Source organism: Ruditapes philippinarum, unplaced genomic scaffold (assembly GCF_026571515.1).
Source record: "Ruditapes philippinarum isolate M1 unplaced genomic scaffold, ASM2657151v2 ctg13312_1_1_1_1, whole genome shotgun sequence".
Taxonomy (NCBI): Eukaryota; Metazoa; Mollusca; class Bivalvia; order Venerida; family Veneridae; genus Ruditapes; species Ruditapes philippinarum.
Window position 1 is genome coordinate 1 of NW_026863543.1, and position 17,951 is coordinate 17,951.

The following is a 17,951-nucleotide window of genomic DNA, read 5'->3' on the forward strand; positions in this document are numbered from 1 at the left end:
GTCCACAATTACTTGTGAACACTCTAGCGGTCGCATTTTTGCCTCAATCATCATCAAACTTGGTCAGGATGCTTATCTAGTTGAAAGCTCGGATGAGTTCGAACATGGGTCATCTCGGATGAAAAAAACTAGGTCACAAGAGCTAAAAATAGAAAAACCTTGTGAACACTCTAGAGGTCACATTTTTGACCCAATCATCATCAAACTTGGTCAGGATGTTTGTCTAGGTGATAGCTTGGATGAGTTCGAACATGGGTCATCTCGGATGAAAAAGTAGGTCACAGGAGCTATAAATAGAAAAACCTTGTGAACACTCTAGTGGTCACATTTTGAACCAATCATCATCAAACTTGGTCAGAATGCTTGTCTAGTCAATTGCTTGGATGAGTTCGAACATGGGTCATCTCTGATGAAAAACTAGGTCACAGGAGCTAAAAATAGAAAAACCTTGTGAACACTCTAGTGGTCACATTTTTGACCCAATCATCATCAAACTTTGTCAGGATGCTTGTTTAGATATTAGCTCGGATGAGTTCGAATATGGGTCATCTCGGATGAAAAACTAGGTCACCGGAGCTATAAATAGAAAAACCTTGTGAACACTCTAGTGGTCACATTTTTGCATCAATCATCATCAAACTTGGTCAGGATGCTTATCTAGTTGATAGCTTGGATGAGTTCGAACATGGGTCATCTCGGATGAAAAAGTAGGTCACCAGAGCTAAAAATGAGAAAACCTTGTTAACACTTTAGCGGTCACATTTTTGCATCAATCATCATCAAACTTGATCAAGATGCTTGTCTAGGTGATAGCTCGGATGAGTTCGAACATGGGTCATCTCGGATGAAAAACTAGGTCACAGGAGCTAAAAATAGAAAAACCTTGTTAACACTCTAGTGGTCACAATTTTGACTCAATTGTCATCAAACTTGGTCAGGAAACTTGTCTAGGTCATTGCTGGCAATAAATCGAACATGGGACATTTCGGATGAAAAACTAGGTCACAGGAGCTAAAATAGAAAAAATCTTGTTAACACTCTAGTGGCTACTGTTGTGATCCAAATATTCTGTTAATTGGTCTGAAAGTTTGTTTTGATGATTTCTAAGTCAAGATCGAACATGGGTCATCTTGGATGAAAAACTAGGTCACACCGCCCAAATATGGAAAAACCTTGTTAACATTCTAGTGGTCACATTTTCGACTCAATTATCATCAAACTTGGTCAGGATGTTTGTCTAGGTAATTGCTTGGATGAGTTCGAAATCGCATGTGAAACTAGGTCACCGGAGCTAAAAATAGAAAAATCTTGTTAACACTCTAGTTGCTACTGTTTTGATCCAAGTATCCTGGAAATTGGTCTGAAAGTTTGTTTTGATGATTTCTAGGTCAAGTTTGAATATGTGTCACCTGGGTAAAAAACTAGGTCGCACTGCTCAAATATGGAAAATCCTTGTTAACACTGTAGTGGTCACATTTTTGACTCACCTGTCATGAGACTTGGTCAGAATGCTTGTCTAGGTAATTGTTTGGATGAGTTTGATAATTCAGGTGAGCGATCTAGGGCCATCATGGCCCTCTTGTTTAATAACTCAGACATGGTGTTTTGAAGGTACTGGAAACTTCTGATATTTCTCTGGCATTGTAATTCTTTCTTGTTTGTGTGTAGGAAATGAGAAGTATTTTTGGGGTTTTGCCCGAAACTAAGCATTTTGGTAGCTTTGTATGTGTTTGTGACTCTCCGATTATGGAGGTGAAAAAGTTAAAAATCAAGCCTTGACAGTTGGCGCCAAACAAGTAAGAAATTTCGGATAAATTTTATGAAAAATCTAAACATATGAGAGACACTTTATTGGTCATTTTTGAAAATGCCATAGGTTGCACTGCGTGTTAGTGATATTTTTAAAGGAATCAGACGGTTTCTGGAATATGCTGTACCTTCATGAAGATTGCCCATATTGGTATATTTTAGGTGTGATTTTGGCTGGTTGGGGGGTAAATATAAATTGCTGTCAGTCATTTTTTCAAGGAGCAATGCATGCAAACTATCATTTTCTTCAATGTATGTCATATATCATTGAATAATGCTGTGCAACTGGTTATCTGCCTGTGAAACAGATTTTGAAATATTTGGAATTGTGTTTCTGGTCACACTGAAATACAAAATTGTTCATTTTTAGGTCCCCTGCCCCCTTATACTAGTGATTGCACCATCTCGGCAGTGAATAAAAACAATGATTTTGATTGGCTAATAAAAATAAAACCTTTCTTGATACTGATTCTAACAAAATGTTATAAGCGTCTGTTACTTAAAGTTATTTCTCTTATGAACTACTGTGAATAGATTAACAAATTTCAAATATAAACACTTTGAAGGATATTCTAAAGTTATACAGATTTGAAAGTAAGAATGATTAAAATACCTACTCTTTATATCATGATAAATTTATACATGAATTGCTATATATTTTTAATGCAAATGGCGAATTTATAAAATGGTAATCAAGTGAAGTATAAGGTACATTTCCGGCACAATTCTATTGTTATTCAAATAAAATGTCAGAGAAAGGATTTACCTATATCGCTCATATTCACGACCTCTTAATTAAGAATTCGGTTCTTTATATGCCAGCAACTTCACCGTGTATTTTATGAGAAACACGCTTATCATTTTAGATGAAAGTTCCTATGTCAGGATGTCAGAATGAAATACATAGACGAAGCTTTTAAGAAATTTTACTTCTCACCTGTGCATGGCTTATTTTTATGCCCCCGCCATATAATGGCTGGAGCATATAGTGTTACCCTGTTCCGTCAATCTGTCATTCCGTCATCATCAGTTTCCGTTCACTATCTTAGTAACAGTTGCACACATTCAACTCAAATTTCATATATGGATATATCATGAGAAAATACAGGTCAAGTTCGAATTTGGTCATGGTTCGATGATTTTTGGCAGAGTTATGTCCCTTTCACTTTGAAAATAATATGAAATTTTCAGTTTCCGTTCATTATCTCCTCTAGGTTATTACAAATTCAACTCAAATTTGACATATGGATACGTCAAAGAAATGGGCAGGTCAAGTTTGCATTTTGTCATGGTTCGATGATTTTTGGCAGAGTTATGCCCCTTTAACTTTGAAAAAAGGAAATTGTCAGTTCCCATTCATTATCTCCCCAACAGTTGTACATATTCAACTCAAATTAAAGATATAGATATGTCATAAGCATGCATTGGTCATTTTCGAATTTGGTCATGGTTTGATGATAGCTGACAGAGTTATCCCTCTTGAACTTTGGAAAAAATATCAGAAATGTTAAGTTTCTATTCATTATCTCCCCAATGGTTGTACACATTCAACTCAAATTTGAAAGTTATCTCTCTTGAATGTTGGAAAAATTTTGAATTTTCAGTTTCAGCACTCATACTTTTGTGGAAATGTATGTAGCCATTATTTTCGCTACAAATATGCAATATGCAATTTACAAAAGGTTAACACTGAATAGTTGGTTTGTGTTAATATAGAATAGTTTTAAGGGCTTTAACTTGAAATAAAAAAAATAATTTGTGCAAACAAATTTGGAACTAAATATTAGAACATATGAAATTTTGGCTGCATGCGGGGGCATCTGTGGCGTGACGCTACATTTCTAGTTTAAAATATAGTTCCTAAACTTTTAATATATGATCCTATAAATTTGATAAGAATGGTATTCCTTTTTCTCTAACTCCTCTACCACTTGCACATCAATCTTGCATTTCCTACACAAAATGCACATGCATAAGAACTCTTACCTTGCTATGGGATGACATTTATTATGTTGCTATTATAATAAGAAAATTACATGTGACTTATAAAATTTCTTCAATAAACAAATTGTGGCAGCCATTTTGGGCGCCATCTTGGATTTCTAAGCCAGCACCACACACAAAAAAATTATGCCACAATTTTGTGATATAAAAGACATAATAATTATGCGATCATTTTGGTATAAAACACAATTTGTTCTACTGTAATGAAAATTTCACATAGATTCAGCACCAATTGTGACCATACTATATGGGATAAAGTTCATCGTACTGTAAAAAAATTTCCTTTATTTTTTTTCTATTTCAAAGATTTGGTAAGAAGTTTCCAAGACTTGGTAAGAAGGACATTGAACTAGACTCAAGTTCAGAAGAGGAAGAGGTCTTCAACAGATCTATCATTGACAATAACAATAACAGTTATGGGTAAGCATGATGAGCTTTCATAATCTGATACATATTCCAATAGATTTCTGTTTGGTTAGATTTACATAGTGTATATTCTTTATACAATGCAATTCTTTTTCTGTAATAGTAAATATAGAAAATGATCATTTCAATGATTGAATGACAGTGCTAGGAAGCTTCAGATCTTGCCCTCAAACAAACTAAGTCTGCAACTTTTATATATCTTGCTGTTTTCACTACATCCAAAGGATCCTTTTGAATACGCCCGAAAGAATTTCGGCATATATTATTATGCACCTGGTTGTCTGTCCGTCTGTCTGTAAACAGGTTTTCGTGTCAAGTCTGTACTTTTTGAACGGTGGAAAGAAATTAAAACTACTTGGCAGAAATGTAAACCATCATGTGCAGTTTTGACCTTTATCAGGCCAAGGTCACCCTTAGCCATTTTGTATCAATATCAAAATTTTGTTTCCGCACTGTATCTTTTGAACTGATAGAAAGAAATTAAAACTTTTAGCAGAAATATAACTCATATTGACACGGTGTCCAGAACACAAGTTCGGACTTCCTAGCTAAGATCAAAATTGGCTCCGCCCCGGGGATTTATTGTTTTATATAGACTTATATAGACTTATATAGGAGCTTTCGTGTCAGGTCTGTATACTGAGACGATGTGCATGACCGAATTTGAATTTATTAATTTTTTGTTCACTGGGTCAGAAGTCATGCAACCTGATCACATGACTAATTGGCTTCCCATAGGGGGCATACATGTTTTACAAACATATCTTGTTTTACGTTCACTTGTATTAGATGATATTAACACTTGAATTAGATGATATTAACAGCAAAAGTCTACGTTATATGGGATTGTCCCTCATATTAAAATAAGAAATAACTATACATGTAGATGGAGGCCATATATACAGTGGTCTTTAAGTTCGTCCTTTTACACACTTTCATTGCTTACTGTTTTTATTTAAGAAATAATACATCCCACAAAGTGACTTTATTGCTCAGTAAAATCACTGTTTGGAGTTTGGATGCGAGGAATTATATCACAAGGGCATAGCCCAAGTGATATAGTGATGCGCATCTGAACCGCAAACAGTGATTTACCAAGCGATTAAATCACCAATATATTATTTTGATTCTATTGACATCATTTGAAATTTTCCCTAAAAATTATGAATGCTTTTGATGGAATAGTGCATTTGTGCCTGATTTGTTTCCGTACTTATTTTAAGCGCATCACATTTATTTGTGGTTATGTCACATGTATAATGATTACGTCACATGTCTAAATATAGAAATATAGAACATCAACAGTAATTTATAGCATAATAACACACACTTTCGGTTCTTCTATATTCAATATGGCTAACTGCAGGTCGTGTTAGAGTACATCCTCATTTTCTGGAAAATTGAATATTTGACATTTATAAACCATAAAATGTTAAAGGTTACACTTGAATGAAGTTTCTATTACTCTAAATAAATATTTCGTTCTTTGCCAATATATATAGAGGATATTTGTTTGTTTTGCATGTAAGATTGAAATATAATTTCACTGAGTGAACACCAGATGCAATATTTTCACGAGTGGCGTAGCCACGAGTGAAAATATAATAGCTGGTGTTCACGAATGAAATATATTTCAATCTTATATGTAAAGCAAATAAATTTTCTTTTTATTTCATGCTTTTTAAGTGATTTTAAGTACTTTTTACTGATTTTGCCGCGTAATGTCGCGCATTCTCCTTTGTGACGTCATCACATCATGACGTCACATCATCAGTTTTGAAATTTAGTTCTGTTAAATTACTCTAATTTTGTTACATTTTTAACATGATGTAAGGTGACATCGACTTTCTTTTCCTAAAGAAGCAAAATTTACGTATGACGGCATTTATTTCTGCCTGTTATTCAATTTAGTTATGATTTTCTTTTCATCCGCATTCAGATATAGTTCGGCTACAGTGAAAATTATATTTTATAAATTTCACTAGTGGTTTATCAGAATATAATTATCTGATATATTACAATAAAACACTGGAAAGTATGAAATAAATAGTATTATTTGCCAACGTGCTTCTTCAAGTTACGTTGCATGGAATGAAATCTACGTTTGCAGTGTTTGAAATTGTAGGGGCCACAATACTGTATCAAAAGTTGTATTTCTACTTTTGCAAATAGTTTAGCAATGTGAATGTGTGAGAGCATTCACTAGGGTCACAAATACTCTTGTTTGTTCTTGCCACTGTTCATATCGAAAGACAATTAGTTGAAGTTTTTTAGGACATTTTATATGACAGAGGAAGATGAGCATATTGTTATATGACAGAGGAAGATGAGCATATTGTCACTTAAAAGTTAAATCATTTCTGTCTGCAACAAAATTGGCTTATTGTCCTAATCAAAATATCATATTTTTTTCAGAAACTCTCCTTCATCGACACCGATTTCAACGCCAACAAAAATGAAAGTAAGGAAGCCGCTTTTACAATGATGAATCATTGAGATGTAGTCAAGCTAGAACAATGTGATCAAAATAATGACAATGTTCATCTAAGACTGTGATATCATAACGAATGTGATTTATTGTATCTTTTTACTTTTACATTATTTGCTTCTTCTATAATTTGTTCTTCAGATGCATTAATAAATGTTTACAACCTCAAAATACAGTTGTGTGCCCTATATTTAAGCAAGTGACAAAAATATAGATTGAAATTCTATCTTAGTGCCAGAAAATCACAACAATTTAGCATTCACATAATTATAAATTTAAAAGCCTGAAAAATTGAATGACTAATCACAATTCTCAATGCTATTTAATTTTTAGTTCGACTATACGATGTATATGGAGATCTGTTGGATTCAATCACAACGTCCGCGTTCAGATTTCAGATTAGAATTTTGGTGTAGTAAAATATTTTTTTCTATAACCTTTTCATTTCTTAGGGTATCAACTTCAAATTTCAGTAGTATATAAAAATGAGTTTTACAGCCTGTCTGCTGCCCCTGCTGCTAACCACATGACTCTTACGTTAACAGGTCATCAATAGGGGTTATTTTCAGAACCATTGTAAAATACTGATAGGCACTCCCTATACTGCCGTACATGTCTATATGATCACTATTATGACACATTGCAAAGTGATGCCCTATCCCCTAAAAGGATGAGGTCAGTATGGATAACATTGTTTAACTCAACTTTCTTTTTGAAAAAAGAGGTATTGTTACAGTCATGGAACCGTTTCCATTGCTGTTTCCCTCCGCAAACTTTTTAAGTTCTTAGTGTATTGTCTTCATACTTGGCCAAAACAACCCTTGGGACAAGACCTTTAAGAAGACTAGACTAAACTTGACCTTCATTCATTAATGACATTGACCTTCAAGGTTGAATGTCAAAATTTTGCTTGAATTTTGCTATTAGTGGCTAATTACTTTGTTTTTTTAATGGATTGTACAGTGGCATAGAGGTGACATCTGCAGTTGTGGCCAAGTTTTATTACCTTGCGGCCTCAAGATATTATATTACCTTGTGGCCACGACTTATTATCTCGTGGCCAAGACTTACTATCTTGTGGCCAAGAGTTATTATCTCATGGCCACCAGTTATTATATTGAGGCCACAACTTATTTTATCCAATGAAAATGGTTGTTTCATCTTGAAAAAAATGTTAATATCACACTGGCCATTGCTTTCGCAGATGTGATGGGGGGTCAAAACGCTGCGGCAGTGAACAAGGGGAACATTTTATAATTATTATTGTACCCTTTTCTCCTTTTTTGTATGGTCAGATTTTTCGTTCATTCTTCTATAAAGTATTTAATTAAGACATATAGGCAGTTTATGTATACTTTGAAGATCTCTTATTCAAATCAAATGCCACTTTTCCCTTTGAATCCCTTTGATTTGAATCCCCGCTAGTGACTTGTATCTAGATACATGTAATTAATTATTGAAGATATATTACGCTGTCAAAATGATTAAAAACTAAATTTGACGGGTTTTCTGAGTCTCTGTCTTTTTATCAAAACTGACAGATACATATTTATTTCAGCATTGACCTGACGCTTCTGCGAAAGCTACATGGCCAGTGAAACGCACTCATTGGATAGCATTAGATGAGCAAATTTAACATTTGACTTACTGAAAATTAGTGAGTTAATTTGACACCTCTGTCAGAGGCTGTCTCTAGTGTAATTACCAATAATAGCTGATTTTATGAACCCCATTTGACCCCTTATTAAATGTAATAATTCTCAAGCAGTATCAAACAAAAATATTTGTGCATTGTGGTAATATTTCATGCCAATAAAGGTTTTTCCCCCCTTTTTTTCATTTCTCTTATTTATTGATTAATTTTATTTATTTATTTTTAAGCATTTTAAGCATAGGTAAGCATTATTATACTCAATGAAACACCCTTGTGACAACTTTTCGAATAGTCGAGCGTTACTGTCCTCCGACAGTTCTTGTTATTTTATCTCGCTGCACGACGGTCCTGAGGATTTTGTGCAACACACTGCACTTGTACATGCATATTAAAGTCCCATAACGTTACCAACCAACTAACTCAATTTGTTGATTTTGCCAATATGCATACTTGGAATTTGTGTTTCCGGTTTCTCTTGTGTGATTTCTGCTAAAATAGTTGTATTTGATGTTTGTGTTATATTTTTTGTGTGAATTCCGCTAAAATGTAAACATGTGATGAGGTATTTTAGTTCTTGTTATTAGAAGGGGTGGGTTAAATTGGTTAACTATGATTTAAATGTAAAATGCGATTTTGGTCAGGTCAACGCGTCGTTTTTCGAATTGTCTCCCACCTATGTTAACTAAAAATGTGTTTATTGTTTTTGTGTATTTTGCTTACATGTTAACATGCAATTAGGTATTTTACTTGATATTATTCGAAGGGGTGGGATGGTTTGATCAATTATTTTCTAAATGTCAACTGCGATTTTGGTCAGGCTTACGCGCGATTTTTACCTTACGTGGATGTTTGCTAATATTTTCATTGTTGATTATGAATAGTTTCCCACCTATATATAAACTAAAAATGTGTTTCTTTTTGTGTCTTTGTGTATTCTGCTGAAATGTAAAATGCGATCAGGTCAGCGCGTCGTTTTTTCGAATTGTCTCCCACCTATGTAAACTGAAAAATGTGTTTCTTGTTTATTTTGTGTATTCTGCTAAAATGTAAATAATTATGTGATTAGGTATTTTAGTTGATATTATTGAAAAGGGTGGGAGGGTTTGATAATTTATGGTTTAAATGTAAAATGCGATTTTGGTCAGGTCAACGCGCCGTTTTTCTAATATTAGTTCTTTTATGTAAACTAAAAAATGTATTTCTTGTTTATTTTGTGTGATTCTTCTATTTGCGATTTTGGTCAGGTCAGGTCTTTACAATTATGGTTTTACGCGCGATTTTTACCTAACACGTTTTTTTTTGCTTAACTTTAACTACATGACTTGTTTTATATAAAATAGCATCACCCATACTGCCCTATAATATTTAATATGTATTGTTTAACTGTTGATGTCAACTGTTGATATCTTCCACCTATGTAAACTAGCAACACTGTGTTTCTTTTTGTTGTTTTTTGCGTGAATTTTAAAATGTTAAAAAATGAGTTATGTTACGCATTATTTTATGTAATTATAGATTTGAAGGTCTAACTATACACGCGCGATTTTTACCGAATGCGGTGTTTTGCTTATACAAACATACTTTAAATTATCTCGGCCATAGTGTCCTATAATATTTGACATCTGTTGTTTAATGGTTGATATTTCACATCTTAATTTTGCGTTTCTTGTTCTTTTGTGTGACTTCTGTTAAAATGTTAATATATCGATGTATTTTTGAAGTAATGTATTTTACTGTATTATGTTATATAAATTTTGCAAAATATTTTGATACTATGGTATTTGGAAGTTGTCAAATTCACTGAATTCATCCAGCTATGTGTCAGGTTACTCTGCGAATGGTCTAAACAGATGCCCCTGCAAATTTGTGATGAGGATATGGATGGCAGTGTTACATTGATAGAGTGTTTGTTTTGGAGTGGCACGATCAACCGAGCATTGATCGAGTACAATTGGAAAATTAAACGAGACTTACCTTAGTAAGGTGAAGTTTAGTTGAAATTTCATCGACCACAATTCCCCCATGGAGCTTCACATAGAGAGATGACGCAGCTATCTGCTGGAACTTATCAGACTTTAGAGGGGTTTCTGATAGAAACCACACAATATAAGTATCGGAAATTCTAAGATAAATTTAGGCACTTACCGTTTGAAATTCTCCGAAATGTTATCCTAAATATTTCTTTTCTTTAAAAAAGTGAAGAATTAGTATTGATTTTACGTTAAGTACTGTGATTTTTGAAAGATATAAATTGTGAATTTTTCTCTAGTGCTGATAGCCCAGCCGTTTAGCCTCGTTCTGATAAGTTCCAGCAGATAGCTGCGTCATCTCTCTATGTGGGGCTCCTTGGGGGAATATGTGGGAGATGAAATGCATATTTTGTATATGACATCGTCAGTCTGAGGGCAGACTTCAGCATGCAGGTACTTTCTTTCATTGAATACTAGTATTTCAATAAGTAAATATTATTTTAAAGGTTTTTAATAGATAAGAAATAATTTTAGTAAGACATAGTTGATTAGAGTTGGCAAGAAATCTATCACATGGAAAGCTTGTGGTTGTACTCGGATACCGGCCCTTGCCTGTAACAAATGCTCGGCTTTAAACACAATTTTTTAGTAATATGTTGAATAGTGAAAATAGTTTATATAGAGGATATTGAATGAGTGTAGTTTAATACTAAATTTATTGAACAAGTTGGATAAAATCATATTATGCGAGCCTCTGGCGAGCATAATATTGTTTTATTACATGTTTTGCAGTAGATTACTGAATTATAACGGTTAATTATATTCTGATAATTTCACAGTAATGATTACCAAATATAATTTCACAGTAGCCGAACTATATTTGGCGTAAAAATAAAATATTTATCATTAATGAATGTTTTTTCAGCGGAAATGTAGTCAATCATAATAAAAAATGTACGTGATAACTGTAGTTCGTAAATATTTACGAACGTTGTGCTGAAAACATCTAAAATCTAAAAATAATCATGGAATTATATTTTGCTTCAACATTGTGACGTCATTATTTGATGACGTCATGAAGATAAAAGCATGACGTTACGCGGCAAAAATTAGTAAAATGGTGTAAAAATCGTTAAAAAATCATGAAATAAACAGAAAATTTGTTTGTTTTACATGTGAGATCAAATAATATTTCACTCGTGAACCCCAGCTATTATATTTTCACTCGTGGCTACGCCACTCGTGGAAAATATTGCATCTGGTGTTCACTCGGTGAAATATTTTTCGATCTTACACTGAAACAAACAAATATCCTCTATATATTCAACGAGTTCAATTAATTTAGTATTGAACTCGTTGAATATTATATTCTATTTATCACATATGTAAAATAAGAACAGTAAACTGTTAAAATTAGTAATATTTCAATGACGCACCCATAGTGTAACGCTAACATTACCGCGCTTTAACGCTATGTTTCCATATAGCGCAAATGACGTCACGTCAAAGTGTTATTACACTAGTGTAATATCGTTTTTATTAAATAGAGGATATTTGTGTAGTTCAGTGTAAGATCGGAATATATTTCACCGAGTGAGCACCAAAAAGGTATATTTCACGAGTGGCGCAGCCACGAGTGAAATATGAACTTTTGGTGTTCACAAGGTGAAATATATAGAGGATATTCACTGTTGTACAGCGTCCACCGGATATAGCCCCTAAAACACCGAAAACGAAAGTAGAAAGCTGCACACCGAGTACGACCAAGGTAATGTTTTAACTTATTTCTTCATCATAACTTCATCGATTTTTCCAAACTAAACAATATTGTGAAGCTAAATATGTCTAGTTTTAGAGCAGTGTTTGCTTTTGTCTGCAAATTAAATACTTTTTGTTAAATTGGTGATAAAATGTAGCGTATTTGTTGACATTTGCGAACGATGTTGATATTTACCACTAAATCAAGCACAAAACGCATTTGCTGTATCAAATTCCGCCGTTAATACAAACTATAATCATCCCTCTACTTATATTTGAGTTTTCACCCTTCAACTCGAGCTGCTTTGAACAAAATTTGCGAAAAACTGCCTTGCCTTGTGTACAGAGTCTAGCACGGATGTGTACGGGGTGTAGATGGAAAACTGTTAGCGATTGTACGGGGTATAGTAGGTAAACCAATGTCATTTTCTACAAAATGAATTCAGTACCAGAGCATATACACGTGCGCTGATGAAGAAAACGATTTATGTCGGGATCAGGGATTGTGAAGTGAATGATTTTAATTTTATAAAGGATAAAAATGTTTAATTAAATTGTAAACATGTTACGCAACATGTATATTAATTGCAGTAAACAGTTTCCGTCCTGCTATACCACTTTTTATGCGTGACTATAAGTTAATAGGAAAAATGTAAAACTCAAAAGACCACAATTTCATTCCATATTGGTAGAACATTATGTACAGGAAATTCTATAATTTGTCTTAAACAATTTCAAACCATGTTCGAGTTATGCATTGTGAACTTAACTTGATCTAAACTTGTTATATTGGTTTATTATGTCACCGGTCTTAAGACTTCATTGAAAAACAAACATATGTTAATGAGCTTTGGTAAAATATCCGCCTTGATTAGTTAGGTTAATCATTAGATTTATCTTTGTGGAAATACTATATTACTGGCTATAAAGTCCTTCATATTTTTTTGCAGTCTCACTTGTGATTTCGATATTGTTTAATGAATACAATGCTTCCGCTTATATGCTGCTACTTTTTCTGAAAATGATTATGATGACTCTTCAATGATGATGATGACGATGATGATGATAATGATTGTATTTTATGAATGCAATACCAATGTATAGAGTGTGCAGAGAGATATGAAACATTTAAAGAGTCTATTCGGCATATTATTATTGGTATCTTCTAAGTCGACTAATAGCTTATATAAGGCGACTAAAACTGTTTTATATATAGAAGACAGTGCTAATGCCGTTTTGTAGAAAATGACACTCCTGCATAATCTTTTAATCAATTTTCGACCGCCTGTCTTATGTGTCGATTAGTTATACATGTATATTATTAGTTATAAAGATCGTTGACAGGTTATATGACCCTATATAAAGGGCTATTTGTAAATATGTATATTGCAAACAGCCGTTTATATACGGCCATATAACCTGTCAACAATCTTTATAACGAATTTATAATACAGCAAGCATCATTTTTAGAGAAAAAATTAAGATTTCTTCATGAATCGACAGCAGCCGTGTATATAAAACTATATAAACGTCACGATTATCCAATGAAAAATGACGTTACAAATGTGCAATATTATAAATACAAATATATCCCCATTCGGACCATCTCCATTCAGCGAGTTGGTTAGAAGACTCCTGATATTTGTTTGTTTGTGTGTAAGATGAAATTTTATTTCATCGAGTGGGCTTTAAAAACAGTATTCTCACGAGTGGCTACTTCCATCCAATAAATTACTGTATGTGTCATTTAATTCTATTACAATTCTGGTTTCAAATTGTCCAACCTATGTCATAATATATTCTGCCGCGATGCACTGGCCTTTTCATGTTTAAATGTTGAATTCTGCTTAAGCCGGTGCTAGAGGGCGTGAACGGTAACTTGCACTTTCCAGTACCGTCAATGAACAGGCTCAATCAAACCAAGCCTGCAACATTTTCAATTTTGTCGTGCTGGGCTTTCTTTAGGGATTCTGTATTTATCATTTTTATTGGCAGACACAAAGTTGATCAAGACTGGTCACGATCCTTTCGAGAGGACCAGCACTTATTCACTCGCAAAAAGGTTTCGTGTTTGTGGCAGCTTTCTACACCTTTGTACTGGCAGATTTGTAAGACTGGAAGTTGTTTCATTGTTGAGAGAGATGGATATGGTGTTTTGTTAGAAAATATGTCCACTTTAATCTTCCAGGTATTACATGTAGTTCAAATCAAGAAAATGATTCATGAAAATATTTAAAATGAATTGGTCTATGGTAAACAGTATTTCTAATTACTTCATGATTGCCTTTATTAACCTATGTCAAAACTTGTAGAATCGAATATTTTTAAGAAATAAAGATTTATTCTCTTTTAAGATCATTGCCTATATATTTATTAAACCTTTTTTAGCTCACCTGTCACAAAGTGACAGGGTGAGCTTTTGTGATCGCTTTTCGTCCGGCGTCCGTCCGTCGAACGTCCGTAAACTTTTACTTTAAATGACATCTCCTCATAAACCACTAAGCCAATTTCATCCAAACTTCACAGGAATGTTTCTTTGGTGGTCACCTTTGAAAATTGTTCAAAGAATTTAATTCCATGCAGAACTCTGGTTGCAATGGCAACCAAAAAAAACAATTTTAAATATCTTCTTCTATAAAACCCAAAGAGCTAGAGCTTAGATATTTGGCATGAAACATCTTCTAGTGAGTGTCTACCAAGTTTGTTCAAATAAAAGCCCTGGGGTCAAAATTGGCCCCACCCCAGGGGGTCATTGATTTTCCCTATATGCATATTGTAAAAACTTAAAAAATCTTCTTTTAATGAACCCAAAGAGCTAGAGCTAAGATATTTAGCATGAAACATATTCTAATGGATGTCTACCAAGTTTGTTCAAATAAGAGCCCTGGGGTCATTGATTTTCCTTATATGTGTATAGCAAAAACTTAAAAAATCTTCTTTGAAAAAAACCAAATAGCTAAAGTTTAGATACTAAGCATGAAACATTTTCTAGTGAGTGTCTACCAAGTTTGTTCAAATAAAAGCCCTGGGGTCAAAATTGGCCCCGCCCCGGGGGTTATTCATTTTCCTTATATGTGTATAACAAAAACTTAAAAAAATCTTTTTTGAAAAAACTCAACTAGCCAGAGTTTAGATATTAAGCACGAAGCATCTTCTAGTGAGTGTCTACAAAGTTTGTTCAAATAAAAGCCCTGGGGTCAAAATTGGCCCCGCCCCGGGGGACATTGATTTTCCTTATATGTGTATAGCAAAAACTTAAAAATCTTCTTTGAAAAAACCCGAATAGCTAGAGTTTAGATATTAAGCCTGAAACATTTTCTAGTAAGTGTCTACAAAGATTGTTCAAATAAAAGCCCTGGGGTCAAAACTGGCCCTGCCCCAGGTGTGTCATTGTTTTTTACTATATGTGTAAAGAAAAAACTTGACCAGCTAGACCTTAGATGTTTAGCATGAAACATCTTCTAATGGGTGTCTACTAAGTTTGTTCAAATAAAAGCCCTGAGGTTTAAACTGGCCCCGCTCCGGGGGCCTATATACAGGTGAGCAACTTCAGGGCCATCATGGCCCTCTTGTTCATTTAAGGAGTTGGAGATGTGACTTGATGACAGAAACGAATTAGTAATTTTTTGTTGATGACAGGAAAAAAATCGACAGCCTGCATACTGGTATGTATGATTTTTTGTGTTGAATTGTGATTAAATATAAATAAATAAAACCACTAACAAATTGTAATTTGATTGAAAAGATTTTTCGACAAAAGTAATTGGTCAATTTAGGTTTAGTGAGGATTGAAAAAATCAAACTATAATTCTTTTAAGGTATTATCAAGCTGAGGGTTAAATCATTTTTGTTCTTTTAAGAAGCGGTTATAAAAGCTGTGCGCACTTACAATCTGGGATGCTTTATTAACACTTCATCTGAGCTAAAAAAAAGGTTACTATTTGTAGACATGAGCATGGTCAAGGAATTGGATATGATGAGTCAGTAAAGATTACATGAGATTGAAGAGGTAAGTTTATATGATATTATAATCATTACATTCATTTGAGGGGTAATGCACCCTTCAAATATTTCACAGAAATATCCTGCAAGAATTTATAAGTTGGATATTTGTAAGACAAACATGAGAAAAGCAGAAGTTTAATTTCAAGGGCTAAGATGCAATGAGAAAGCTCGGAATTATTTGAAAGGGGCAAAATTAATAAAAATATTTATATTTTATTGCTGAAAAGATTGTAGGTTTCTCTAATACACATGAACATTGTTCAGATATATCATACAAGTGCTTGGATTTTAACCTAAATTTAATATATATCTTTACTGTAGTTGGCAATCAAAAAATCGATGAAAATCCATGTCATTAGACATGCAATTGGTATTATCTAAAAGCTAATTATGAAATTTTATTATCCCAACAGAGCACAACAGGAATTCACAGGAGATACTCCTTGCTAATTTGAGCATTATAGAATATCCACACATACGACACCAAGAATCAAACTATGCAGGTAATTTTATATGATCAATGTATTATACAGATAACTGTTGGTCATTTTCATTGTTGATTAATAATTTCTCTAATCCCGATTGCAAAATGTGATTACATTACATAAATGTACTTTAATATCTAAGTTGTTGGCATGATTTAAGTTATTACTTATGTTTTTCAGTGTCATATTTAGTTCAAATGTTTATCCTGAAAATATTTTAAAACGGCAAGTTTGCACCATGTCTATGATTGGGTGCATTGTCGGGATAAAAGGATGAATAATTTTGTTGACCATACTTTTTAAAGACATTTTTCTTTTTCTTTTTAATAATGAACCGTTTACTTTTTAAACAAATTAATGTAGAAGAAATATATTAAACATCTATTGCAAAACTTCTATTTAAGGGGAGTGGGGATCTAGTGGTTAAGGTATCTGCCTCTCAAGCCAAGAATCATGGATTCGAGCCCGACTCGGGTCACGATCATGACTCCTCATATGACACCAGTACTGGGTTCCAGGAAAGGGATTAATATAAGGTGCAAGAACTTGTTTCGCAATCAAGCTAAAATAATTGTTTAAATTCATGAAATAATTTTTTTTCTCCTAAATATTTGTATTTTGACATGAATGATATGAATCTGTTTTTATTTTCACAGGACCGATTCTTCATGGCGAACGAGAAATATGATCGATGTTAAACATTTAATTCCGGAATTACATGTGTATGGACACTAAAGTGACATTTACCATAGAAACTGTCTGGCCACTGAGTGGGGGAGAAGTGTAGCGATTTTGTGTGGACTCAAACTATCCAGTATATTGAAGTGAAACATGGTGTTTGTGATTGGACTAACTATAAAACTACACTTCTTCCAATGCATCCTAGTTCTAGAAACTAGCATGTCCCAATTAAGCAATGATAAAAGCAGAGGGGGAGAAATGAAGTTCATAGTTTAATTTTTTCCCCTTTGGTCTAAATTTTTTCAAAGTTTTTATTTTTATCATTGTAATTTTTGGGATCATTAACTTAATTTTTTGATCATCACCAACGTCATATATGACAAGGCTCATAACTCTATCATCTTTTCCATTTTTTTTTTTTTGATGCGTTTATTTAAGGTCGCCGCCTGAAAGCCCATATGGGCGACCGTACACTCAAGTCGGGCCATCCTAGAGCGTCCCGCCGAGATTTTTCGTCATTTTTTTTCCAGCTTTATTTGTCACAATTTGGTGGAGGAGGACCCCAAGTGCCCCTCCGGGCATTATTTCAGGCATGAGTGGGCACCTTGGTAGAACCACCGACCTTCTGTAAGCCAGCTGGATGGCTTCCTCACAATCGTGATCTTTTCCAT

General features: G+C 33.7%; 2 long non-coding RNA genes across 2 annotated transcripts; both read left to right on the top strand.

Annotated features, from left to right (window-relative positions):
- The first annotated feature begins 43 nt into the window (after positions 1 to 43).
- Positions 44 to 6,898, top strand: LOC132722437 (uncharacterized). Its single transcript, XR_009624609.1, has 2 exons — positions 44 to 4,233; positions 6,655 to 6,898. It is a non-coding gene; the product is annotated as an uncharacterized LOC132722437 (long non-coding RNA).
- A 7,217-nt stretch (positions 6,899 to 14,115) lies between these two features.
- LOC132722434 (uncharacterized) lies at positions 14,116 to 17,475 on the top strand. Its single transcript, XR_009624607.1, has 5 exons — positions 14,116 to 14,297; positions 15,692 to 15,774; positions 16,057 to 16,118; positions 16,528 to 16,617; positions 17,256 to 17,475. It is a non-coding gene; the product is annotated as an uncharacterized LOC132722434 (long non-coding RNA).
- The last annotated feature ends 476 nt before the right edge of the window (positions 17,476 to 17,951 follow it).